Below are 24,720 nucleotides of genomic sequence, written 5' to 3'. Positions count from 1 at the left end.
TACTCACTATGGGCCACCCACTAAGTATGGTAATGATCGGTCATCCCCTTGTTGAGTTATCGTGCATACAAACTTTTCATACCAACATATTGCTAAGCCCTCCCCCTCATAAATATGCATCATTCCTGCAACACACATCATTGTTTAAAGACTATCTACCAATATCATCATACCAACTTTGACGAAGTTCCGACTAATAGAAGCCAAGTTATTGCAATTTGGAGTTTTTCACATTTGACCCTGTGACATCATTAATATTCATGAAATGAGCACCAAAATCAATAGAGTCCATCTACTTACTATGGGTCACCCACCCACTAAGTATGGTAATGATCGGTCATACCCTTGTTGAGTTATCGTGCATACAAGCTCAAGCGTCACACACACACGTTTGTAATACATTCCGACCGAGGACCCCATTGTATTTTCCGTTGTTCAAATTCACGTATCCTAAACTTATCAATACCCCATACACATAGAATTCTTCCAAGGATATGGTGATTCTTTAGAAAGCACAACCGAGGACTTGGAATGCTTTTGTTCAAGTCCTCGGTCAGATAGAAAAACAAACGCACACACACATGCCAATCTGAATACATAGGTTGCTTTTAGCAAGGAACCAAAAATGCATTATGAAAGGCACTGAATCTTTGTCATCATAGCATCTTAGTTTGTAGTTAATTATTAATATGAACACACCTTTACCAACTTCCAGCATTGCTTCATGTACCCATGCCTGGGGATTGTCATGGACATCCTTCTGGCTGTCACTACTTTCTTCTCCATCTGGAATAAAACAATAATTTACAATACAAATTTAACCTTCAATGAGCTTCGATGACTCACGAAATCAGATTCCCTGTTTAAGAAAAGGCAATTGTAAGGCATTTATGCTTATTTTACCCATTCAACATTAAAATGCATAGACATCACATAAACTTTCAACTTTTTGTGCCCCTCAACAATTGACTCCCCCTAAATGCCACGCCAAGTCTGAACCAATATAGACCTCAAAAAGTTTACACTGTTAACTGGATTGAAGCTTTGACTGTCAATTTAAATACTTAAAACATGTAAACATGTGTACAAAAAGCCATGTCATTAGTCTTACTAAGGGTTAACTTTTTTTGAGCTATTCCAAAAAGGACTTAGTCCTCTGCTGACAAAGATCTCTAGAGAATGAGGATCACTACCACTGAAATGATAAAGAACTAACATGGATACTCTCAGAAATAATTTTTTGATCATTAACATAAATTATGAAAAGCAGAGGCTCAAGGATAGACTGATATCTAACAGATCAGTATTGTAATTTTTGGAAACTCATAATGTGTGTTCTGTTGTTTGAATGTAGCTTCTGATCCAGCCTTACAAATTTCCAGGGAAACCATATGTATAGTTTTGTAAAAATTATATAGTGGTCAATGGTATCAAAGACTTTGAAGCAGTCTTAGAACACTGCGTCAGAGAATGATTGTTAATAGTAACATGAATGAGTTTGTTGATTACATCAATGTCAGTGTCAGTTCAGTAGAAAGACCTTGGTGAAGACCTTACTTAATATTAGATGAAATGCAATGTTTGTTGAGGAAACCATTACGCTATTACACATAAATCTTTCAAAACCTTTTGAAACAGACGAAAACCCTGTCATTGGTTGATAGCAATGTCATCTGTATGACCTTGCTCATAGATTGATACTACCTTAGTAACTTTAAGCTTGTCGGACATCTTGACATTTGTATCAGTAATGCTGGAGTAGGATGAACAGTTTGTCAACTGCACATGCGTAAATACACCATTAATAATATGCACAAGATTTTGTTTCTATCAGTAAAAACACTTATAGTCAGTTGGGGTAAAAAAAAAACAACCCCTTTTTATAGAAGGGGAATATTTAGCCAAAGTTCCAATTTATTTTGGGTGATAGTCCTATATGTCTAGTTTATTATTATATAATTTCTGGAACCCTATGTCACTTCGCTGCCAATCAGCGCTTTTCATCGAATCAAGCGAATGCTAAACGAGCAAAATTTGAAGTTTGTACCACATATCCGAAACTTTCTCCTGCATACCCAGCTTCTATGATGTGGAGATTATTCCAGCAGTTACAGCATAGCAGTTAGTGATATTACACTCCCCCATGGTAGAATTACTCCAACTTCATTCACGCTTCATGGGGGGGCCTTGTTTTTTTTTACCCCCAAAAAATGATGCGAATGGGGTAAAAAAAAACAAGTACTTTCTGGCTCCAATGTACTCCCTATTTTGCCCGAATGGATAAATGTTTCCATAATGTTGATTTTAGAGGTTAGGCAAATAGTTTTCATGTCTGTCATGTGTCAAAAATGTTAAATAATTGGGCAGAAGTAACTGAAATTGGCTCAACTCTAATGTTTCTACTATATTACACCACATTTGTGTAGCATCATATACACACTGTACAGTATGAATATGGCTTAGCATGACATATGACACGAGCCATCCATAATTACGAATTAAGACAATTTCACATTTTTTTTCCCTTTTTCATGTAAAGGTAATAGCTCATACTTAGATGTAATTATATGCAAACATGATTTTAAGATACATTCATGAAGAAAATAGCTGTTTTCTAGCATTGTTTTTTTTTACCCCGGCACTGTTTTTTTTTACCCCGAATTAAGCAAATTTTGGGGGTAAAAAAAAAAAAACATTTTTCGCAAAAAACGACACTTTCCATTTACAAAATAGTTATTTTTGTTAGATTCTCTTTAAGAGAATCCCACTCTACACACTTGAACATTGGAACCGAAACAATACCTCTTACTCATCAATTTTTAGAGCAAACTTTAGGTAAATTGTTTTTTCTTACCCCACTTGACTATAATTATTCTTCAATTTTCATTTGGTCACAATTAAAAAAATTATTCAGAGGCCAAAATAATTATTAACTAAAATGAAACTTACATGTATTTTCATCATAGGATAAGGGATATGAAGCAGAACTTTGGTGTTTCTTTAAAATATTGTTAAGACATCCATGATAAATAAAAGCAAGAGCACCAATGGTGCATAAACTAATACTAAGTAATGTGATATTTATTTAGAGGAGATTGCATTTGCAAGGTCAATGTAGAAAGGTGGGTGGTGGGGGGGGCGTAAACTTTCAGACAATGCACAACAATATACAGCAAATTAATACTCTAACCGAGTCTGCAAAAAGAGATATTTGTGGAAAAAAGCTTTAACAATCTTAAAGTGGTAAAATGTACTTAAATACTTTCAACAGTTTTTCTTAAATTTTTAACTTTCATTTTGATTGGAAACTTATTTTTAGTAAACATTTTCACTGCAATGTTTATGCTCCTCTCTATAAGATCCCATTACTGAAAAGGAAATGAACTCAGATCAGGTCAACAAAATGTAACTGAATACTGTGGTTTGTGCTGTGGACTGGCAATAATGACCCACTTACCAATTGAAGGCTCAGTTCTGATCAGTTTCAACTCAACTAGTATTAAAGGCATGTAATGTGATATGATTACCAGGCAGACCATGAATTGGCAAACACCATGGCCTTGTTCTTATATTCAGATTACAATCACATGTAAACAGTGAGAGGAATAATCAATCAACTTAACTGATTCCCTCTCATGCACACTAATGTTTATTTGACACAGGCTGTGGTATCAGGGAGTTGTTCCATAACAACTCCCTGGTGGTATATGGCTGTACTATGACTATGTACCTATCAGTTGTAAGAGGGACTCAGTGACATCCTCCTCACCCCTGGAGTGGTGCATTAAATGTGCATCATGTCCAAAGATTTATGTGACTAAGGCGTCCGTCAAAGTGGACATTTGGTGCACCATTACAACTACAATAAGTGTGTCAAGGTGCATCAATGTGCCACAAAGAATCTTTCACGGGCAGCAAATGGTCAGTCAATTAATGTAAATTTGATGTGGGTCAACGACATGCATCAATGTATCAAATTTACTATGCAAGGATGTGTCAAATGTCCAGCTTAATTTTAAATATTGAGGCACCTATCCCGTGGGTCCGAGGGTGCATCATACAATTGATAGGTCCATTATATAAACCTACACCTGAAAAAGTTCTAAATGCATTAACTTATGGTGACAAATGTAAAGGTACCCCCAAATAGATCCTGTCCAAATGAAAATTTCTGAACATGCTAAATAGGCCATTAACCTATGATAATTTTGACCAACCGTCACCATCAACCATTTTTAACGTGAGAAGGGAAGCATATTTTGTGTGTTGACAAAAACCCCTGATAATTATCGACCCCTAACTGACCTGTGACCTCAACTTTCTTGAATACCACTGATGCTACCTTACTTGACAACCATTGTACAAGTTTCTTCGTTTATCCACCAAGGACTAAGCAACATATATGTATTTTTTTACAGGTGGATCAATAGTCACATAGGATAGAGCTGCAACATGGCTATAGCTCAAACTAGTATGAGCTAAAAACTAGCCAATCGAAACTCATGCCATCCATGCATTATTCTCACATATAACTGTGTTGCTAGAAACTCCCAGACTGCGTAAATACCTACTGTACATATATGTGTAGGTGTACACGAGAGTGTGTACCTCATGTGCAGTCAATGTGCTCTGTTTATAAACACCGCAACTGTCTCAATAGCTGGGTTGAAGGTTTCTAATTTTAACTGTTTTTTATTAGCTTCATACTTTTGTTTTGTTAGTTAATTTTGATTTGTGTAAAAAAACATGATTACAAAAAACAGAAATGGAAGCAATGCAAGTTTTCCGTTTCAGTTGGTAGGTTCCAGTATTTCCATTCGTTTGATGGACGCAATCATGGGAAATGGGTTCCTCTAAAAATCCAATAGTTAGTAAGACGGTTCCCAAACAACTGCCCCCTGGACGATTCCCACCCGGACGATTCCCACCCGGACAATTCCCACCCGGACAATTGCAAAGCCCGACAATTGCCCCTTGGACAATTCCCACTCCGGACAATTCCCACCCATGACAATTTTCCCCCGGACAATCCCCCTCCACGGAAATTTCCACTAAGACCCCCCAGTAGGGCAATCATTACATTTCATAACATTTTGGACCCCCCCCCATGGAAATTCCTGCACATGCCCCTGAAAATCAATCACAAGTCAATCAAAAGTTTAAAAAGTTACATTTGGTAGGGATGAGTTGTATATAACTTAACTAATATCACCTCAAAAATTTGCCCCCTTCGTGAACGTTTACAGCATCTTTTTCAGTGGCCATACGCTTGCATCCGTGGCACATGTGTAATTTTTTGACAGAACTAGCATATTGAGCATTTATGCTGTGTTAGATTTTGTGCAATTTGAATGCATAGTTGATGGCTAGACCAGAGAAACGTTCGCACGCTTCTCGTGCACTAGCTAGGTTGATACTCTCATAGAAGAGCGGGAGCCCAGAGGGTTTGGTTAGCTGGGAAGGTAACCAATTGCCTGGTACATCAAATTGTTCACAGTGCATTCCTGTATATGAAACCAGACGACTGGCAAACCGGCTATTTTGGGTGTGGCTGGGAGAGCAAGTTTAAGGTCACCTATTAGCTAATCTAGATCAGCTTTCGTGGTAACCACATCAAAGTAAGTACAATGTGTCAGGTATGGCCCCAAGAGCAACAAATGGCCATTGCCAGTAATTATTGGTGGTGGGGTACACCTGCCAGTGATCAATAATTGACCCCTCACAGCTGACCTAGGTCAGCTCATGAGGTAACCACTTGAAACCTACTGGAAATGTTGGTTAGGACTTCAGATACAAGGGATGGGCATTGCCAGTAGTTTTTATTGGTGGCTTACTCCTGCCAGTAGACCCCAAAAATGCCCATCCCCCATTGACCTAGATGAGCTCATGATGTAACAAGTTGAAAACTTACTGGAAAATGATAGGTATCACTCATATGTTAGGGATGGGCATTTCCACTTAATTTATATTGGGGGGGGTCCCCCTGCCAGTAAACCCACAAAATGCCCATCCCCTCATTGACCTAGGTCAGCTCATGAGGTAACCAGTTGAAACCTACTGGAAAATGATAGGTATCACTTCATATGCAAGGGATGGGCATTTCCAGTAATTTCTATTAGTGGGGTACCCCTGCCAGTAGACCCCCAAAATGCCCATCCCCTCATTGACCTAGGTGAGCTCATGATTTAACCAGTTGAAACCTACTGGAAATGATAGGTTATACTTGGTATGTAAGGAGGGGCATTTCAGTTACAAGAGATATCACAACTTTTGACTAAGCAGCCATTGTGTTATTCAAATTTATTAAAACGTGATCTTCAGTGTTTTGTACTTTGTGTGAGCAGAAAACTACCATATTTTATTTTCTCAATGAGTAAGAATCAGCCCAAAATCTGTAATAGCTGTGTACACACACAATGCTACACACTCATCACTCATAATGGCATTGAGCTATGTGTGCTTCTGGAAGTCACAGTAACTATAAAATCACATCACAAGGCCATTAACCTTGAAACATTTATGGGCAGCATACTCCTGCAGTGTTAGGTGCTAGAGCTGAAAACTCACCAGTTACATGCAACTACTTAGCTATGTAGCCTATAGAACCCAGCTATGTAGACATTGGCCATGTACAAGACAAAGTACCAGTATTGAGCTGTAGTACTTGAATCTAGGATTCTGGGGACTTTTCTAATTTTTATTACTCTTAACTGGTTTTCATATTCCGTTTTATAAATATGTACATTCATGTATTTATACTGGGTTTTCATAAATTTGAAACTTGGATGAAAGAAGACAATTAGGTCAGGAAATATGGTCATGAAAGCAGTGGTTATAATCCAAATTCCTTAAACTGTTTTATAACCACCTTAGAGGAAATTTACTGGGACATTCAGTCATTGTGTTCATTTAGATGAGAACAATTTGGAAATAAAAGGCCTCAAGGAAGTACTTTCTGAAGCTTCTAGCAATTACAGCATTTTATAATTTTGTGCCAATACAGAAGTTTCTTTTAATGAGCTTCATGGAGGATGTGTCTTTTTTTTTCATTTTGTAAATCCTTTTGAGAGTGTTAGAACCTCTGGCAAGTTTTGTAGTTGTTACAAAAAGGATTTGATTGAAGGGGAGGGGGGGGGGGGGTTGGGGAATAAGGTCCTTTTAACGATGCACAATCCTCTTGGCTCATACACGTACAGTACACCTTATAATACTTGTCCAGTCTAAGTAAATCTTAGTAGCTGGAAGACAAAGCTTGAATATTCAGGGAATATTTTTCTTTTCTTCTCTGTGATTTTAAAACTGGGTCTAGAATTGGTTTACTTTTGAAAATTTGAATGGAAAATGGTCTCACACACATTGAACCAATTTCTATTAAATTAAACATTATATTCACTATTCACATTTTGTATACAGCATGTATTGTCCACAATCTTTTAACTTTTTGCATATTTGGAGTGTGAAAGAGTGGGACATTGCCAACCAGTTCTCATTTTGCCAGATATCCTGCTTTGATACAAAATTAATTAACCACAACTCTGCAACATGACAGAGGATGACAAAATAAAGACAACCTCTCACAGAAATTGTCAACATCTACTGTACTAACATCATAATTTTCCGGACAGAGGGTATGCTGGTCACCTTGTGACAATATTTTAAACAATATTGCAACTGTTAAGAAATAATGAAGTTTTTACTATCAAATTCATGAACAGGAAAATTGCACCATTTAATGACATTTTAGGAGCTCTACAAGATTTCAAATCAAAATTGATATTTGAGATCTGTCCAACTATGAAAATTTTAATTTTATTCCCTATCTTCGATATGGGTGACAACGTCCCAGGGTGATTTTCTCCCAACTACTAGTATAAAATAATGCTTAAGTGAGTCATTTAGTATGTGAGATGTGATGTGGATGTACAGTAAGTGAGATGAGGGAAAATATATAAATCGGCTACCATCAGTCAACCAGAGGTGTCGATATTAATGGTATTTTTGTGAAGGTGAACACCTCAACAATCAACTCTGGATTCTTGTTCTACATAAATGAAATAATCTTGTTTGCTTTGGGGCAGATGACTTCACCTTGCATGATGGGAGATAAAGCGTATCAGAGATTTTAGGGCTTAGTTCCATTGCCACTAATCAATATACAAATAGATTAAATTTAAAGAAATGTAAACCATAGGGCAACTAAAAAATGTGTGAAAGGAATTTCTTCCTACTTCGTAACCTTGAATGGATATAACATCTTCTTCCCCAAATTCACACATAACCCTTTATGCTCTCCTGTTCACAAATTCGAAAAATGAAGTAATCTTAATGCGGGAACAACTGTAAAATTTGGTCTTAACTTGTCATTTTCTTGTTACAAAGTGAGAATTTGCAAAAAGCAGTGATCATATGATACAAATTGATTTGTGACATTATCATAATAAATGGCATCTTGCAGTGATACAGTATGAGTGATACAGTATGAGCCTAGTTTATTGTATTGCACTGCACTTTGACAATGTTTACTTTGACCCATCGATGCTATACTCCACTGAACTGGGTACCTGAATATGCATGTGAAAAGAGACAAAGGGTTGGATGGGCATGTTATGTTGGTTTATGACCAGGATTCAAGGTTATGTGTGCTACCTTTCACACTCTGTGCATGTATGTTGTCTAGGTTCCTTCAAATAGGGGATCCAAAATTGAAAAAAGACAAGGATAATCTCTTTTTTGCAGTATATACCTGTTAGATAAAGGGTATCTAAAAATACACCAATTTTTTGCTGTACCAGGGCCCATCCAGGCAGCAGCCAATAATGGTCATGTGGCCCACATATGATTCATTTATATGGAAAGAGAGCAGGATGATTCTCTAAGTGAATTACAAATTGGTAAATGTTTCATATACATACACAGGTACACACACCAGGCGCAGATCCAGGGGATGCCCAACCAGGCTGATTGAGTCCCCTAATTCTGTGTGTGCATAATTGTAAATTATTGTACATTGGATTTTTTTGGTGGGTGGGGTAGAAGGTCTCCTCTTTTACAATTTTCTGTGAGATAAACCCCAGAAATCCCCCTCCCCCCTTCAATGTAGACAAGCTGTCAGTGCTCTCATGTGATGTCCTAAAATGATCCCCCTCTTTCATAAACCCTGGATCCACCACTGCAGCACATTATTACTATATGTTGCCAGCATTTTTTGCCAGGAATTTAAAGGGTGTGAAGACTCGCGCACAAGAAAACGTCTAATGCCGGTTAGCTGACCTAGTATCGAATGAGGTATAACAGAAGTGTTAGACACCACCATCGATCACAGAAAATACACACACACAGCTTGCTACCATTGGTAATTAGACACAAGTGTACAGTCAGTGCATACAGCTGCGGTCAATAACCAAAGCACAGTGTACATGCAATACAGCGATGGACATCTCAGGTCCAGCTAAAGATAATAACGTATCAGAAAGTACTGTACTGTCTGCATTTTGCAGCGACACGAACAAAACGTCACTTGCAAGCAACGGAAAGTTAACTTTCTCAGATGGCTGCACGCAGTTTGGGGCGAGTCTCGATCAATGCCTTTAAAAAGAATTAAAGCAATAATCAGGCATTAAGCCCTGAGAATTACCCTTCTTATATGCATACAGTATGTGACTGACTTTTACTGCAAAGAGACTGCATAACACATGCACTCAAGGTATTGAATTATATATGGTTGTAATCTGCACTTCAAATTGTCTGTTTACATGTAACTCACCCCCCTCCCACCCACATCCTCTACCCGACCCTATATCAGAATAGAAAATGAATGTGAACCAGTGCATATATACATGTACAGTGTGTTCTATATGTGTGTACATGTTTAGTACAGGTTAAACTAATTTAAATATATTAAAATATAACAGGTTAAACTGCTTAAACATTCAGTTTATACACCCCCCTCCCACCCACATCCTCTAACCGACCCTATATCAGAATAGAAAATGAATGTGAACCAGTGCATATACATGTACAGTGTGTTCTATATGTGTGTACAGGTACATGTTAAGTACAGGTTAAACTAATTTAAATATATATATTTGGTCAATTCCATGATAAGGTCAACATCATACCAAAAAATTTAAAATCATTGTACATTAAAATTGTACCAGTTTCCAATAAATAGAATACTTGTAGTTACTAAAAATAATTATTTCACCCCGGAAACATCATTTGTTTGATTATGGGGTCGGTTATAACAAATGGTTCCCGTTGTAACTAAATTATGAAAAATACAGTGAAATTTCATTTTGTGCAGATTTGTACATAGTAATCATAGATATCATCAGTTTTTTGGACCAATTATATTTGCTATAGCATAGTGCTCACTTAATAGCTTCAATTTTTTTTTGACATTAAGGCATTAGACAATAGTGGTGATTTGAAAACACCCTCGATTTACTGTCACGCGAGTCACAAAATTGACTGTTTTTGTTTTTTTTCTCCTTGCCTGCACAATAGTTTTACTCCAAATAATGAATATCAAGTCTTCACATAGATACCAAAAGGATTACTGAATTTTCCTTTCCAGAAGATATTCAAATTTTGCGGAAAATCACCCTTTATGAATGTCACGCGAGTCACGTCACGCGAGTCACGTCAAATCAAGATAGTGTTTCTACCAATTTACTGTGTGTTGAAATAATTATATTTGCTATAGCATAGTGCTCACTTAATAGCTTCAATTTTATTTTGATGTCAAGGCATTAGACAACAGTGGTAAATAGAAAACAGTAAACACCCTCGATTTACTGTTACGGAGTCACAAAATTGACTGTTTTTGTTTTTTTTCTCCTTGCCTGCACAATAGTTTTACTCCAAAATAATGAATATCAAGTCTTCACATAGATACCAAAAGGATTACTGAATTTTCCTTTTCAGAAGATATTCAAATTTTGCAGAAAATCACCCTTTACGAATGTCACGCGAGTCACGTCACGCGAGTCACGTCAAATCAAGATAGTGTTTCTACCTATTTACTGTGTGAAAATTACAGGGATGCTATCTAGTTTGATGAATGAATCACTGATTAAAGATATCATATATGCATTCCCCTTTAATTAGGCAACTTGAATAATATGGGCACACATAATGTAACTAATCATCATAATTTCATTTGAAATATCAGAATTTAAAATCATGAATATTTATAATTCGCAATATAATGCCTATTTTATCACCACATTTGGTAAGTTTGCACATGTCATTGATTTTTTAGTATTATACTAAAACATAATCTATATTTGTATCTGGCTATGACTTGACAACCTTAAGGTCTTAACTGCTCAATCATTCCCAAAATCCTATGAGCGAATGTATCTTCTCAAATATTACACTTATGGTCTATTCAAATATGACAAATGAGAATGGTAATTTGAGTCACATTTTGATAGATCTGTTTCTTCTATAACTTTCAAATGAGTGACTTCAACAGACTAAATATTGTTATAAATATTAATTGACAAAATAAATTGCCTGAACAACTGTACTACCCGTACAGTATATTACCTACTGTCTGCAGTCATGAAGGTAACTCGGGGACATTAATATTATCTGGACATTCCCAAGGGAAGTACCTTTTGGACACTTTCTAGACCAATGAATGTTATATTTCACTATGCAAGATCTGTACCTTCAATTCACTACAGCATTTGGTCTAGAACTATCCGAAAAGTGAACTTGTCACGCGAGTCACGTTTTCTTGTCACGCGAGTCACAATACATCATCATCGTTATTTTCATGCGTTACAACTTTTTTTCAAAGTTGCATAGCAATTGAGGTAGAGGTATTTTTCAACTTCGGTATGATTATAAAAAGTGATTGGAAAAATTTTAATAAGACATAAGAAATCGAACATTTGTGTGTGCATTCTGATTTTTGCTAATAGTAACTGTCACGCGAGTCACGTTTAGTTTTTCGCCAATTTCACCCCCAATACTTGAGGTATAAATATTTTTTCTCTACTGTTGTAAGCATTAAGGCGTACATTCACTGCTACATTAATGCTTTTCTCCCAGGTAATTTCTTTATTTGTTAAATGATATCAAATAGAGAGGAATTTGAGTAAAAATGTCACGCGAGTCACCATGGAATTGACCATTTAAATATAACAGGTTAAACTGCTTAAACATTCAGTTTATACTATAAGTCTTTTAATTTAGTGAATTATAGCAGAAGCAGACACTACAGTAGGACTATGCATTTATTGTGCTTGGTGTAAAATAACACTGTACTGAACATGTATACATAGTACACACTGTACATGTATAGTGTGTACTATATGTATAGTGTGTACTATATGTACTACATATGTACACTGGTTCAACTTCATTTTAAGTTATAAAAGACTTTTAACTTAGTGAATTATAGCAAAAGCAGACACTACATTGCCAGTATATAATATATTAATATGACATTGAAATATGCACAGTATTGAATTGAATCACCATTACATGTATGTTTTTTTTTGTCTTTTTTTGTCATTACGTATATACAGTATAATATGATAATTCTTTAAATAGTATCATGTTATCTTAAATGTAACATAGTTTATTTGTGTGTGCAATTCATTTATTTTTCTTTTCTTATATTGTTAGGGGGGGGGGGCGGCGGGTCTGCCTCTAAAGAGCCTCGGCTTTCTCAGACCTCCTCCACTTGTCACATACATTTTGTTCTATTATAGTGTAATACCTTTTGAATGTGGAAACAAATAAATGAAATGAAATGTACAGTGTGTACTGCACATGATTGTGGACAGTGGGACTGTGTTTTTATTTAGTGCTTGGTGTAAAATAACACTGTACTGAACACACATATAAAGTACACACTGTGCATGTATGCACTGGTACACATTCATTTTCTATTCTGATATAGGGTTGGGTAGAAGATGTGAGTGGAAGGGGGGAGGGGGATGGGTTATGCATGCATACAGACAATTTGAAGCAGAAGATTACCATACCAAATAATTCAGTATACCTTGAATGCATGTGCTATGCAGTCTCTTTGCAGTAAAAGTCAGTAATATACTGTATACAAATCTGCATAATGCACTAGGGGAGGGTGTTTGGGGAGGGGGGTGTTGGGGGGAGGGAGTCAAAGACAGAACACTTTTAATAAATACATTTCAATAGATTCTAATGATGTTTAACATGGTCTCCTTGAATGAAGATACAATGTTACTAGTGCTATCTCCCCTTGTATGCATGTTTCTGTAGGGCTGATGTTACTCTCATATATGCCACTTTAAGCTGCTCATCAGAGCATTAATAAAGTTATAAAAGATGTTTTAGCCCATTCTTTGCATCATAACTATACATATCTTACTAGTTTTATATTAAAAACCAAAAATAAACCTTTTAATTGTGACCGAATTTGACCTTGAAATACCCAAAATATTGGTAAAATGTTATATTTGAGGTTTGCATAAGTTCACGCCCATCTTTGGAGAAATATCGAAGACGCTTCCTCTTCACACCAAACTGCTATTGTCTGTTATACCAAAAATTTCTAATTAACTTGCAAGAGCCAGCTCGAACAGGAACTTTCTGACCATGCATCGCAACAGAGTTTTTCCAGCTTCCTCTACGTGATAAACTTACATTTACTCTATACAGTAAACTGTACTTTGTTACTTTGCATTTTACTTTCTACAGTACACAGCAGTATTGAATAAATAGGAAAGCTCATGAGAAAAGATTACCTCTAGAGGCAGCCTAGGATTTTAAAGTACATTACTTGGCAGTAGGTAGACGCTACGACATATGACTTTAAAGCAGCATTTTGCGTCCTTTTCTATGATTTTTTTCAACTTCACTGACTCCACTATACCATAACGACATACATAATTAGCTTATCTACTTAAATCTTACTTCAAATGGTGGCATAAAAGTCGAAAAATTTGCAACAATTTGGCTACAGGTCATAACTAAACCTGCATCTCTGATTGGTTGAATTCAAACTAGTGGGTTTGGGGAACTGAATGCGATTAATTTTGTATGTGGAATGCTCGCCAACTAACGTTGTTGGCAGGGAAAAACTTGGCTAATATCTTAGTTTGCTGTTTTGTGATTTGATGTATGTAAAAAACTTGATGGACATGTTAAAAGAGTAGAAAACGGCGACCAAACGCAAAATGCTCATGAATAAATATACTATTTACTGATTGGTGGAATTCAAAGTAGTGGATTTGGAGATTGAAAACTTTGTTGAGGACACTTCTACTCGTTATCGCCATAAATCGTTAATTACTCGCTAATTAATGCTCTTGGCAGGGTGAAACTTGGATGGTATCTTAGTTTGCTGTTTTATGATTGATACATGTAAAAAAATTGATGCACATGTTAAAAAGGTGGAAAAAAGCGACCCAACGCAAAATACTGCTTTAAGGGGAAATGCAAATACCCCTTGAGGAGAAATACAGTGTGGTAAAATTTCCTGTAGGAAACTGTTTACTGGTTATGTGCAGTGTAAAATGGGGATGAGGGACGATGGGAATAAACCATTGTCACTCTGTCACTCTCAGGTACAGTATAGGTGCTGTATATTATAACTGGAACATCAGCAAAGTTACTGCCTAATTGGGTATAAAGCGCCAAGATATATTATAAGCGCAGTATATTCACTTCAACTATAGGTCTGGAACTTATTTGTGTTCAGTTGCAAAGTTGTTCAATAAAGACATTGCATGAAATGATCAGACTGACCACTTAGACCACAATAAGGCAATGTATATCGGCCACCCTCAGGAAAATTATTTTTGGGCTTATTTCCAGGTATCATCACTGATTTTATTACTAGGACAGTTTTAAGAATATAAGTTAAAGTACAGATGATATGAAAATCAGGACGATTGAAGGAGATTTGACCTATCTTAGAAAAATGAAGTAGAAATGGTGAGATTTTGCCCGGATAGCCATTTCAAAGGAGCGGGACCACTGCTCTAAACTTTCACCCCTTGCAGCTCAAAATCTTGACATTAAAGGTATGGGATTAACAAGTGCCATGATAGGCCAAGTCATCAGCTATGAGGAAATGGGTAGGAATGCCATAAAGGGCATATCTTCTATGCTCTAGGGGCCCTCTAAGGAAGACAAGTTTAGTGTGTTAGTCAATGGAGAAGAATAAAATTTTGTGGTACGCTTATAAGAAATGTGATTTCTCTCAGTTTAGCCCCAAAAAAGCAAATTATAGGCTAACATGGTCAGGCTACTGTAGCCGTTGATATTTCAGGTGAAATGTTTCATGATTTCATGCTTGAGTGATTTTGAGGGGGGAAATTCTTATTTAGCTAAAAAAATGGATTTTCAGGGTTGAGATCATATATATAACTCACTTTTGGCTGAGCTTTTGTCTCACATAGCAACTTGCATTTTGTAATGTTTGACATTATTTTAAAGAATGGTGAAGATGATGCTACTCCAAGTCTCCAACATATTTCAGTAGGCTTAAATTCAAGATTGCATTACCATAGTTGAAGGACTATGGAAAGGAAGTTTCATGAAATTTACTTACCAATGGTAATTCAAAAGTAACACAGTTGAACAACTATAGATGATGTTTGGGCAGTACAAATTAGCAAATTATACTTGGAATTTCATTGTTCCAGAGTTGATACAGTTCAGATTCAGCCCTGCCGTGTCAGTGTTGTTGTTGAAGAGCATGATTTCTGCCATAATTTACACCTGAAGGTAAGTAATGTTATAACAATGAACTAGAACGAAAGTAAGCCCGGGATAACACAGATCTCTGCTGTTTACTAGCAATTGGGATGCTATAGTCCCAGGTATAGCCAGCATAGTGCTCCTACCATGTGTCATTGTCAGTCTGGGTATCATTTTGACTTCTCTGTATTAAAATACATTGTGTTGGGCTATACTTATGTGTAACTTACAGTAGTTGTCAAAAATGTATGGCAGAATCATCAATATACAGTAGGTCTATATAATTGGCTGGTTTACAGTATTCATAGAACAAATTCTGACTTGTGAGTCCTTAATTGAGACACAAGTATATACAAAATCTGCAAGGTACAGTACAACTACCTCAATTTGCATGGTTCAGATGCATAAATATATACTGGCTTCTCCCAAAATGTGCCCTGACATGGGCATGGCCTGGCTTAATCCAGCTGTTAGTGTTAGTTGGTGATGTACTTTGCTTCTTCTCGGTAAACACCAACCCCCTTTTACTTATTTGCAGACCATGGGAAAGGTGTAGAATTGAACAAATATGCATTAAATGTAAATGTAACAGGAAAATGTGGTATAGCAGTCCTTGACTAGTCAATTGTGAGGCTAGTTTTAACCTTATTTAACACAAGGCAGTGTTTAGAGGGCGCCCTCTATAATGAAATCTCAATCAATAAACACCTAAAAACACCTACTTTACAATCTCAATTGCTTTCTGCCAGTTGTAAACTTTTATCCTGCAGTTCAGTTATCTCCTTGAAGAATTTATACTCTTTAAATCCCAAATAAGATCAAATTTATATTTAGTGTTTCTTTTGCTCTATGCCAGGTCTGGGACCCCCCTCTCCCAGCCCGATTATCATCTCCTTAGAAAGGACTCGCAAAACCTGGAGACAGGTTTGTGCATAATAAAGGACTTTTGAAGTACAAAATAATCAACAGAAGGAATTTTTCCAGAGAATGTAAGAAACAGATGGATTGAAAGCACAGCAACGAGGCTAGAGAAGAAATCCATTTCAAGCTCAAATTTGACCCAACTGAGCTCTTAAAAAGTTGATATTGGGGATCAAACAGAAAAATAATTACAGATATTTTAATGCTTTGTAGTTTAGTTTACCTCAGGAGAAGAAGAAAAATTTCACGAGGCTTAAGGTAGCATACTACAATTAGGTAATGTACATCCGCCAAAAAAATGCCTAAAATGAGCCACCGAACTTGTTGTTTTTGGCTAATTTCCAGCTATCATTTTCGATTTTGTAAGTTAGGATGTTTATGAGTACTTACAAGTTAAAGTACAGATGATATGAAAATCAGGACGATTGAAGGAGATTTGACCTAGTTTAGAAAAATGAAGGAGAAATGTACTCTCTACCCACTACTTTTTCAAGTTATTAGTATTTTGACTTACTGTGTTGTGTGTTAGGGTGGCAGCTGTGCGAATATACTTCTTGAAATGTTTAAAAAGGTGTATAAATTGTGATAAGGATTCACCAGCTGTTCAGGCTGAATTTTACTAAGTGTTTAATACTGTGTCTCCAACTCAAACTTCATTGGCTTAAATGAAGATCACCCCTTGTACACAGTCATCTCTCTGAGCAAGTTATTGCCATAGTGGAAGTATGCAATTAAAACTTCATACAACGTACCTTTTTTTCACACACACATTTTAATAGCTCAGTTACATTCAGGAGTATTGGTTCTCTTGTTCATTTGTAATCTGCTATAGGTCAACTTGTTTTGCTGGTTTACTTTTGAGATCAAACATATTCTATTGTTTGATTTTTAGTACTTATGCTTTATCTTCTCCTAATGTTACCATCCTTTAGTGTAATTGCCAGCTAAAATTGCCCATATTCGCTGGTTATTACATTTCTCTCATTCTGGACCATATGGATTTATCTCATCCTCTCTTGGGATACTAAGCTTGCACTCAACTTTTACAGCTAGAACTCCAGGTTTCAACACTTCCAGGAAACATACCTTCATTGCGGCTCTGATGACCTTGGATGACTTTGACCTAGTTTCTAATATTTTAATAAAATCTGATAGATTAGTGGATGGGATGGGCTTTTTACAGTACTTACTTGGTTTGGTAGAGTCCATTGTAATTGCTTGATCACATAGTCATACAGGGCTCCTCCTTTCTTCCAATTGATTATCAATGCAAACAGGTCTACATAGCTTTGCTTCTCCTTTGCTATGATAACTTTCATCTTGGTCTTTTGACAATTTTGGCATTTTCCACTTCCATGGTTCACCAACAGTTCCAAAGATGGCCCACCACTTGACTATTCAGTTGCATCCATGCTATTAAAAAAAGATTTGCAAAGCCAGAAAGTCAATTGATTTGGTGATTTCTTGCCAATATGATAAGCAACTGTGGATACTATATTCATCTACATTTAGTATTGCTGATCAGAATGTGTAATTTAGTAAAATGGGCTTGCAGCAATGATTGATGTACATTCAAATACAAAGAAAGCTGGAGTTCAAACAAATTCCCACTTCTTCAGTGATGAGAGTGAGACTTATAAAGGTTCTCACCTATAACTAACCTCTAATTGACTTCAAGTGACCCTTGACTCTATGGAAAACAATGGGATCATCTATTCAGCATACTATAGATTCCCCTAAGTTACATTCATACCTTCAGATATTGTACTATAGAGGTTTTCCAACCATGATCTGTTGACCTAAACTGACATCATTACTAGCATTAAACACGACTGCGATTATCTTCTTACTAATTGCTACCAAACAGTTTGAAGCTAACTTTTCACTCATGGAATGTCATGTTTACAGACTTTGACCTAAGTTGACCCAATTTAACTTTGACCTTGATGTAAAATAAAAGAGACCATCAAACATGATATATCTTTGAAAACTAACTTCAAAACAATTTAGTTACAACTATTAAATAATACAAGTGATATGACTAAACTTCCAAATTAAATTAACATTACTGTAATTGTGAACAAACTACAATGTACTCACAGTCTTACATGTAATACCTGTGCAACACGATTCAGTCTCCCAATTAACTGTAAAAAAACAAGAATAATCACTGCACTGCACTACACATGTACACACACATCAAACATAAATTTACTAACTGCAGATTATCCCAGGGCTACTTTAATCTATCCTTTTAACAATTTGCTTAAAATACAGACTACTCACTACCAATAAACATGGCTGACTGTTACATAACTATGGAAAATGTGGCGCAAAACGAAATCAATTTTACAATTCATGCTGTTTTGGCATCTTTAATGATGCGAACCCATGAACCCATTCCCATTAGTTATTTTCCAAATCACACATAAATTTTGCCATTTATATGAAGGGATATTGAATTAATACAAACTCACCTTTCATAATTCTTCATTTCTCGACTGTACTCCTCATCGGGCCTTGCACTACCCTCAATTAAACGATGGCTAAGCCCTGTACGTACTGCAGTATAATACCTCCTGCTTTATGGCTGTGGCGAACGTTGACACAAGTGTAGCCATTGCCTATGAGACTGTGTACACAGGTTCTACGGTATGACAACAACCCCTATTGCGGGATGTCGGAGTAAGTGCATTCCGCGATTATGGCAATGTTTTAAAACTGCTGGTAATTTGGTGGTATTTGTGTTGGATACTGTACCATATCTTCAAACTACACCAGGTAAAGTTACATAGGAATTAACAAATAACTTGATGCACGGCAAAGTCCAGGATGGTTAGATATTAAACGGCTGTTCCTGCTGCTTGAAGTAGTGGAACTGAGCTGCCTCCAACAAGCATATACAACGAGGTAAATGAATCTGGAGAAACTATCACACAGTAAATACGGGCGTACGCGCGTACCATGTATGGAGGGTCATGTGATGTGTTCCAGGGTGGTACTAATATACTACTCTCCTTATTACGCATGATTATTTCACCCAACTAGTACGTAAATGTGTTTGCGTGCTTAGAGCAGCAGACGACACCCGTTACCTAGCAATAACCGTGCCCGTAGCCTAACGTGATAGCTATATTCCCGTCGAGCAGCATTAGGCTCTGTTCCATGGAGAATTCCGTGGTTGCACTGAACTAAACATTTCCCATTTCTACATTAACTTATAGCGTGTATTAATAACGTTAGGCCATATGAGACAAAGCTTGCCCTAGAGCTGTATTAATAAGTAAGATTATGTAGAAAGCCTGCCTTCATTCAAGAGAATAAGGTTGAACGTTAGCATATTAGCACTATTTCGTAGGCCTGAAGTACCAGTACCTTCTTATGCCGTTATTTCCCATGTCCGAACCGACCAATCTTTCACGAAGTCACTAACACTGTTCTCGAACTGCTACAGAGAAATATCAGTATAGTACCACCCTGGAACACGTCACATGACCCTCCATACATGGTACGCGCGCACCCAATTGACATGAATCCTCCAGATTCATTTACCTCGTTGAGCATATATGCTACTGGGTGCATGTCAGTTAGATGACAACAATTGAAAGTGGAAGCTTGATGTGACATCAGTTCTAATTTGCATATATATGGGGGTCTAAAGTTCAACACAAATACACTACACTTCCTACTGCCATCAGTCTTGCTTATAAATGCAACACTGATATAATCATGACCCTCTGACTCACCCCTGATCCAGGGATTCACAACACAGTCACGCTGATAACTGACATCTTAGGTAAAGCATGGAGCTATAAAGCTCCATGGGTAAAGTGAGGCATATGGGATTCAAATGATCCACATTTAACTCTCCATGTTTAGGGTACAATCATTCCATTGATAGGTGCATAACTTGGGCCTACAGGCAAATGAAACGTACACCCGTCTGTAATTAATTGTTTGTTCTGCTTATATAGCTGTGAAGCATATTCTAGTTTGTTATTGTTATTATGATATCACCCATGGCTCGCGCATTGTTGGATTGCGCTGTGGTGCGGCGGGATTAAAATCACTCGCTATTAGAAGTGTATGTTCTGTACATTTTGAGTTGATCAGTACTTTGAGTAAATTAGATGTTATCAGTGAAAGCTAAGGCCCGGCTTTCCGTTCCCGAACTACCTACAATAAGCCTTACATAGTCACTAAATCAATTCAGAATTCTTGGCATAGTATGGGAAAATTTGAGTTTATCAGTACCTTGAGTAAATTAGCGCGTACAAAATGATAGTAGAGCACATAGGAGACAAATGGTTCGAACGTAGACAAATATATATCTTTTCAAAATCCCTTCATATATCTAATTTTGCATCCCTCAAGAAATGTAAAGATGCATCAAAACATGGAAGTAATTCGTTATTTGATGAAGACAACCAAAGAAAACATTACCCTTTCAATTATGCAATTATTGCACTGTACCATGCTATTCAAGTAAAGGTATGTGATTGAATCAACACATCTGTTCATTGCAATGTGTTTGTCATATATGGTTATACAGTTCCATTAATGCTGGCCTATTTCACACTTTTTTGGCAGAATTCGGATTTGCAAAAGTTTGATGAATATTCAGCAAGGTCAACCTTTCTTGATTTATCCCGCACTTTTCACTGAAAATGATTCTAATTAGGTGATTGACCCACGGAACCAGCACGCTACATTGTCACACAGTGGCGTAGGAAGGTACTTTTGAGTAGGGGGGCTGAAGACTGATGGCCGGCCTGGGGGAGGGGTCTAAGGGGAGGGGGTGTCCCCCTCCCCTTTGGAATTTTTGCATTTCCAGGTGGCCTCAGATGCAATTTGGTGCAATATAGCACACTTCAACACCCACTTCATTTTGTAAACTTAATTTTGTATTTTCACCTGGCCTAAGATGCAATTTGGTGCTCCAAATGAGATTTTTTTCTCATTTGGAAATGAAAAAGGGGTTTTCTGACTTGCGAACCGGGGGGGCGGAATGATACTTCCGCCCCTCCACATTTTTCACTGGGGGGGCTGGCGCCCCCCCGGTTCCTACGCCCTTGTTGTCACACAACAGATCAAAAGAGAAACCATATCCTTCGAACGTAATCCTATCCCTAACCCTATGCTCAAGAAATGGGCGATCACAACACACTGGGCCTATACCTATTAGATAACGTTAGACCCAGCTGGTTCTGCGAAAAAAATATGCACTAAGAGACTATTGTTGCTAATATGATACAACATCCTTTTTGTCATTATTTTTTGCGCGTGCAACATAATATAAACATGACCCACACGTACATTGACTCATTCCTGTTAAAATGGCTCACCCCACGGTCACACTGATGTCTGACATTTTTATTTCCAAAGACCGATGGCATATGAAAACTTTGTCCTGAGTTCAGGGGAAAATAATTCGATCGACAAATGCATTACAGAAGTCACATTAAGTCCACATGGTTTGTCTGACCAATATCCAGTAAGAACTGAGAACATCGGCGATTGTGTCACAGAGCGATTAAAGAAATCAAACGTAACATCTGTGGTTTTGATTTTTAGTTTGTTTTAGTAAATAATCTTCGAGTAATCGTTTAAATTTAAACTTACGGGCCCATTGTCACTATCGCCAAATTCAATTACCAGCGATCCATCAACAACGAACATTTCGTCGTCGCTACAACACTAAGACCAGAGTTGTTGTATACAGCTGTATGATATAAATAATGTATGATGTACGGTACCTTTCCTCCAATCCTGTACACGAAAAGTAAAAGTGCATATTGCGCATGTGCACAAAGATTCAAGTGCATACTGCGCATGTGCACAAGATACATGTTTTGACTGTTGAAAATAGGTCAGCCGAAAATGGTATATGGGGGTTTTCTGTTTCAGGGCAGGTAAAATCAATCGATCCGACTATTGGAGATGTTTAGCATGTTATTATGTACTGCATGTCAAGAGATAATGAAAATATATATATAAAAATCAAGAAATATCACCAAAAAACCGCGTTTCCCCCTACCGTTCATTTTTGTTCATAGCTGATATTTTTCTTGTTTTATAACAAAGCAAAAAAGTACCTGTTAGGGACTTTGAAAATCTTTCAAATTTCATGAATATGCAGTTCATCGACTCCTCTTCACAACCTGATACTTTTTTTGAGTGTCAGATCACGTTATATTGGTAAAACTGACGTTCAAAACGTTAGGGGGAAATGTTTTTTTCCCCTTAACGGCACTTTCTCCCTACCGTACATTTTTTGGCCACATATTTCTCCTTATTCCGCAATTAGGTTTATATATATATATATATATATATATATATATATACTTAAAACATGCAGTTTGTGTTGAAAACCTGCTTAATTAACACTAACTGGTAATAACGTACAATAAAAAGAAGCTTAATAACCTTATTAAAATTTGCCAAATAAACGAGGAAATTGGAATTAAAAGCGTTTAGTTTATGGAAAAACCAAGGTCGTGAACTAGTTGAATATATTCATTTACCATGTCTGTTTGGGACTTGCTAGATTAAACCTGACCATTGATTGGTTACGAAATATGAATGTGAACGATTCTAGTATAATAACAAAGCCGAAACTTGTTTGTGAAATTTCCGGAATCTGCACTATTTAATGGAGAGTTCATAGTTCCTATGAGTCATAAACAGTGATGTCACCAGGAGTTTTTTTTTAAGGGGCACTGCTGGGGCACCAATGTCTTCTAGAGAAGGGCAGCACATTTAGTCACCAATATAGAAGGTGCATAGTGTTTTAATGCTTTAATGGTGGGACTCGGGGGGGGGGTGGGTGATTCTAATTTTGTACGGAGAAGTGCCCCTGCCTCTAAATGTATGTACCTTTATACAAATTTACCTGTCCAGCATATGTTGGTATAGGAACAAGACGAGTGTCTTCAGCAGATGTGGGACAATAGCAAATACAGGACGGACAGTAAAAAAGTCAGGTACATAATGAGTCTGATACTACAGACATGTTTGGTTATCGGATGAAAATTATCCCCTATAACACTATACGAGTTACACTAAACGTGTGTCTAAACACGTAACCGACTGCACTAACGTTCAAGTCTAATACTGTGATTTATTTTTATTTTTATAGAAACTGACTAGAAATGGAATTGGCTCTCCTTGATGGTCAATTTAATCTTACCTCTACTCTGATTTTCTCTCCTGGAACTATTTCGTTCACTTTCCAGACTCTAATAGTTGACATTATAAAATGGCGGAACGGTTCATCATGCTTATCCCTGTTACGATGTGGTACAATGTAACTCACATACACACACAGTATGGAATGAAAAAACATGTCTTCATTACTTCCTGTTGAATCAAAGTATTACGACCCCTGAACAGATAGTTTCCTGTTTTGAGAAGCTTCCATTTATAAATAAGTAAATATATATATATATATATATATATATATATATATATATATATATATATATATATATATATATATATATATATATATATATATATATATATTTATATATATATATATATATATATATATATATATATATATATATATATATATATATGACCTGTAAAATAGACAATCAAAGACGTGGACTTGAACAAGCAGTAGTGATAAGAATTTAGAAAATAGTGTATGTAGTATGATATTCCTAGGTATGGTATGATATGGAAGGCTAGACTTAACGAGAATAACATTTGCGATAGTTGCAGCCTTTGTTAATGACTGGAAAGTTCTATACTGCCAGCGTCTTAATCTGAATATTTTCTTTGGGAAGGATTTTAAGTCGACCAGTAAATATATATCCCTCCCAAAATCTCTGTATTCGTAGTTACATTACACAAGGCTGAATAAACAATGTAATGCCTTTCTACGAACTGAATTCGTAACATGTTGTGTTAGGTCCCTCTTTATGATGATCAAGTATATTTTGTTGCAAGTGTACATCAGTAAAGCGACTAAATAGATTTACAATTATGTAGCCTGGAGTCTGCTGTTATTACTGACCTCTAGTCTTACTAAAATTCACGTTATAGGAATAGCTGTGGTGGTAACTTAAAAGTCGAATTTTAACACAA

General features: G+C 36.6%; 2 protein-coding genes across 19 annotated transcripts in view; one reads left to right on the top strand and one right to left on the bottom strand.

The window, feature by feature from the left end:
• Nucleotides 1-23,967, bottom strand: part of LOC139970035 (NLR family CARD domain-containing protein 4-like) — a 545,770-nt gene extending 521,803 nt beyond the window's left edge. For 3 of the 4 annotated variants that reach the window (XR_011793895.1, XR_011793894.1, XM_071975611.1), the window contains exon 1: nt 23,816-23,967. The gene's annotated coding sequence lies outside the window, so the exon portion shown is untranslated. The remainder of the gene's footprint in view (nt 1-23,815) is intronic. The other variant, XM_071975612.1, reaches the window with a different exon arrangement.
• Nucleotides 1-24,720, top strand: part of LOC139970082 (uncharacterized) — an 892,672-nt gene that overhangs the window by 361,184 nt on the left and 506,768 nt on the right. The gene's annotated exons all lie outside the window — the stretch shown is intronic.

Source organism: Apostichopus japonicus, chromosome 7 (assembly GCF_037975245.1).
Source record: "Apostichopus japonicus isolate 1M-3 chromosome 7, ASM3797524v1, whole genome shotgun sequence".
NCBI classification, from domain to species: Eukaryota; Metazoa; Echinodermata; class Holothuroidea; order Aspidochirotida; family Stichopodidae; genus Apostichopus; species Apostichopus japonicus.
The sequence above is the reverse complement of the archived record's forward strand: the minus strand, read 5'-3'. Positions and strand labels throughout refer to the sequence as shown.